The sequence below is a fragment of the Tachyglossus aculeatus genome, chromosome 23 (assembly GCF_015852505.1).
Source record: "Tachyglossus aculeatus isolate mTacAcu1 chromosome 23, mTacAcu1.pri, whole genome shotgun sequence".
In the NCBI taxonomy this organism is placed as follows: domain Eukaryota; kingdom Metazoa; phylum Chordata; class Mammalia; order Monotremata; family Tachyglossidae; genus Tachyglossus; species Tachyglossus aculeatus.
This window is the reverse complement of record NC_052088.1, coordinates 23,208,850-23,213,646: the sequence shown is the minus strand read 5'-3', so window position 1 is coordinate 23,213,646 and position 4,797 is coordinate 23,208,850.

The window sequence follows — 4,797 nt, the reverse complement described above, 5'->3', positions numbered from 1 at the left end:
GTAAAGCTGGAAATCATCATTTGGGGTAATTTATGTGGACATAGAGAACTAAGTCAAATTCTATGATGATTGTGCTGAAATTCATGACCCTCTAAATACAGCGGAATGAAGGATGACGTAGTTTGGTTGAACAGTAAACAGCACTTTTTAAATTTTAAGTTTGAACAATAATTCCTGGATTTCCCCGTGAAGTTTGGAAAAATGTAACTGGACAGACAGAGGTGGAGCAAACATCTCATGCCTCAGAGATGATCTGCTCATAAGCTGTATCATGGTGAGTTTAAGAGTGGATCAAAGACTTCCGTGGTCAGGAATCTTTGCATCCCTGCTCTGATGTTACAAATAGCACGTGTAATGGCAGTTAGGCCGTTTTGTAACAGTTGGTCTATTCTCTGTGCAGTACACATATGGTACTGTACAACTTTATGTCTAGTGAATTTCCTCTTTCTCTCTCATATGCAGCCTCCCTTCAAAGCCCTACTGAGAGCCCACCTCCTCCAAGAGGCCTTCCCAGACTGAGCCCCCTTTTTCCTCTCCTCCCCATCCCCCAGCCCTACCTCCTTCCCCTCCCCACAGCAGTTGTATATATATTTGTACGGATTTATTACTCTACTTATTTTACCTGTACATATTTACTATTCTATTTATTTTGTTAATGATGTGCATTTAGCTTTAATTCTATTTGTTCTGATGACGTTGACACCTGTCTACATGTTTTGTTTTGTTGTCTGTCTCCCCTTTCTAGACTGTGAGCCTGTTGTTGGGTAGGGACATCTCTATATGTTGCCAACTTGTACTTCCCAAGTGCTTAGTACAGTGCTCTGCACTCAGTAAGTACTCAATAAATACGATTGAATGAATGAATGAATGCAGCAGGTGCACCAAATTCTGGGGCTTGGGAATGGTCTGGGTGTTAAGAGTGATCTAGGAAGGGATTACAAAGGCTCTGGAACGAGTGTCAGGGTATCTGAGGGCCTGAAGAAAAATGATCAAGGTTTAGGCAAACCTGTCGTACTTCCACAGAATAGAGCCATTTTTATTATGCCATGGCATCACATCACTACTCCGCTCGGCATGCCCGACGTAGTGCATGTGACATCGTCGTTGTCTCCGTCAGATAATAATAATAGTTATGGTAATCTTTAAGTCCTTATTATATGCCAAGCACTGTAATAAGCCCTGAGGTACATACAATAGAATAAGATTCAGATACAATTAATGTCCAACATGGGGTTCCCATTCTGAGTAGAAGGCAGGACACCTATTGAATCCTCATTTTACAGATGAGGAAACTAAAGCATAGACCAGTTAAATGTCTTACACAACTGGCGAGTGGCAGAGGCAGGTCTAGAACCCAGATCCTCTGACCCCAGGCCTTTCCTCTTTCCATTAGACCACACTGCTCCCAAGCCATTTTTGAGTGCCATCAATAGCAACTCTTGTGCAATGACACAGCTGCGACTGACATTAGAAAATCAAATATCGTGATCCTGGCTTGCTGCTCTTTAATTCCTCCCAAGAAAGGCTGGGGAGTCAAGGTTTGTAGACATACAACTAAATACCATAATTAATTCTTTTACCTCCTCTAAGTGTAGCATATTTCACACAAGACAGACCCAACTCGCTTGGGTTTTATGCATTTATTTGAATAAAAGCACTCAAACATAAGTAGTTTCAGAGGCCTGTTGAGAGTTCAATTTGAGAGAAATGTGTCATTCTCCCACAGGACACCACAGAGTTCACAGTGTCTTTTCACACAGTCCATATAGGGAAAATTTTACTCTTTTGAATGGAAAATGTGCAGTTTGTCTAAGAGAGGACAATCAGGACCTCCGTAAAAGGGAATAACGTTGATTTTAATGGATTTGGGGTGTATTTTTAAGTAAGATGACTAAAGAACTGTACAAGTACTACTGAACGAGATCAGTGGGGAACATTTTAAGAAGTCAAAAAGATTAAAAGCAGCAAAAAAAGCAACAACCGACACGTTTACTGTTTATGAAACAGATGTGTGAGTCAGTAGGGTATACAGCATCAGGAACATAAAAGTCCCCTGGAAAAGGTTGTGACAGATTTTTTCCAACTGTCCATAGTTCTGAAGCCATACACGCCTTAGAAGAGCTGAGATGCAGTTTCATTCCGAATAGAGCTAAGTTCTGCTTGAGGGAATTCAGCTCATTTTATTTTTTAGTCAAGAGTTACCATACCATCAATAAATAGTAAAGGGAAAATAAGAATTAGGATTCTCCATTTGAATCAGGCATTTCAAAAAAGAAGACAGTGGGAGTTGAAGGGAAGGGGAGGTTAGGTGGGAGGTGGTTTTTAACAGTCTCAAACAACTATTTCAATTCATACGTATTGTAAATGATTACTTCAAATCGAAAGTGCCACAAAGAGGAAGTTTATAGAGAGCTCAGGGGTAAAGAAATGATCCAACCCACGGTTTCTTCCAGTATCCAAAACAGAATGATTCTTTTCGCCTTTTTTTAAAAAACAGGAATTAAAGGATATGTGTTTTTTAGAGCTAATTGGGGGAACTATAATCCCCTCCATTTCTATATCTACCTTTCCTAACACACTCATCATACCACGCTCCCAAATCTTTTTTTTTTAATCAGAGCCAAATATTCCACAACTGGTATTGGTTCAGTATTTGACACCTGTCTCAGTGATGATGTGAAAAAACTAACAGATCATCAAAGTATTAGTTTGGATGATCTGTGAGTTGCACTGTGGGCAGGGAATGTGACTGTCATATGTTAGAGGGTTGTCTCCCAAGCACATAGTACAGTGCTCTGCCCACAGTAAGTGCTCAATAAATACAATTGACTGACTGACTGACTGACTGCTCATTTTGGTTCTCCAGCAGGAAAATCTTGTGAGCAAAAACAAAAATAAATGGTCTTAGAGTGAAACATACATAGTTGTCCATCGGTCCTGAGGATAATGAACCTGACAGTTATTTACATATATAAATTTGTGTGTATATATATATATATATATATGTGTGTGTGTGTATATATGTGGGAGGGGCTGTGCACACACACAAACACACACACACACACACACACACAAACTCATACATGAAAAGCACCCTCAATGTTTTTTGTTGGGATACGTTGATAGTTAAATTATCAGCACATAAACCTATACTCATTTACAGTATTACATTTCCCAAATTTAAGAAATGAAATTTCTAATGCTTACTGATGCTTTTTAAAAAATGGCAAATGTTAAGCCCTTACTATTGGTCAGGCAGTGTTCTATGTGCTGGGGTAGATATAAGATAATCAGGTTGGACATAGTCCACATCCCACATGGGGCTCACAATCTTGATCCTTATTTTACAGATGAGGTAACTGAGGCACAGGGAAGTTAAGTGATTTGTTCAATTTCACACAGCAGACAGGTTTTGGAGCCAGCATTAGAAAACCCAGGTCCTCTAACCCCTGGCCCATGATCTTTCCACCAGGCAACACTGTTTCCCTGAGATCTTGGTTCAGATAAATTTTTGGGCTAATAAGTATTTTAAGCCCACTGCATTTAATAGTGTTATCACCATCAGTGGTATTTATTGAGCACTTACTGTTTGCAGAGCACTGTACTAATTGCTTAGGAGAGTACAAAACAACAGATATTGAATCATTCTTGAGTTCTGTTGGGTTTGTTTAGTGACTAGGCCTTACAGGAGTAGTAGTTCACATGCTAACTGATTAGGTTAAAGAAAAAAATATTGCCCAAAGTTTCAGGGGCATGTTGGGTGCCCCTCTTCAGGATTGTTGATGTTACTTTGTCGAGACTGTTATCCTTATCTAGAGGACAGTGGGCAAGTGTAAACGTATACTGAGAGTTCAGACTGCTTAAACATTTACTAGCATTGTATAATAGCCTCACAAACATTTCCCTTCCTTTCTGCAAGGAAACACACCTGGTAGAAGCAGTGTGACTTAGTGGAAAGAATGCAGGTTTGGGAGTCAGAGGACATGGGTTCTAATCCCAGCTCTTCCACTTGTCTGCTGTGGGATCTTGGCCAAGCCACTTCACATCTCTGTGCCTCAGTTCCCTCATCTGTATAATGGGCATTAAGACTGTGAGCTCCCGCATGGGACAATCTCGTTACCTTGCATTTACCCCGGCACTTAGAACAGTGCTTTGCACACAGTAAGTGCTTAACAAATACAATAATGATATTAACTGTAATTATTATTATTAATGATTTGATAGTTGCTGGATTGTAAGCTCCTTGGAAGCAGGGATCTTGTTTACCTACTTTATTGTATTCTTCCAGGCTCTTAGTTCAGTGCTCTGAACGCAATAAGTGCTTACTAAATTCCATTAATTAGTTGATTGATAGTGTTGTAGTCCTCTCAGCATAATGTCTCTGCCATTTATACCTATAAACCAAATCTGATTCTTACCTCCCACTCAGATCTCACTCCTTAGAGCTCTAAAGCAAAAGCCTTAAAATTACTATTCATTGGGTCTCTAAAAAATACATTTGAACTCCCTTATTCATAGCATTACATCAATAAAAAATACCATGAAACAAGAACAAACATTAAACTTTATAGAATTTCAGGCCAATGTTTGTAGGCATCTTTAGAAGTGGGTAGAGTGTACCAGATTTTATTTTTCAATTGCACCTTCACTTCTGAGCATATGAGAGTGCATTTCTTCAGTGATCAGATTCTTCAGACAACCAGACAAGCTGGGTAGTAGAGAGAAACATGTCTAAGTCAGTTGCGGTAAACCCTAGAATCCAAATTAAGGTAATTTGAGTTATTCCTGCCAGGCCCC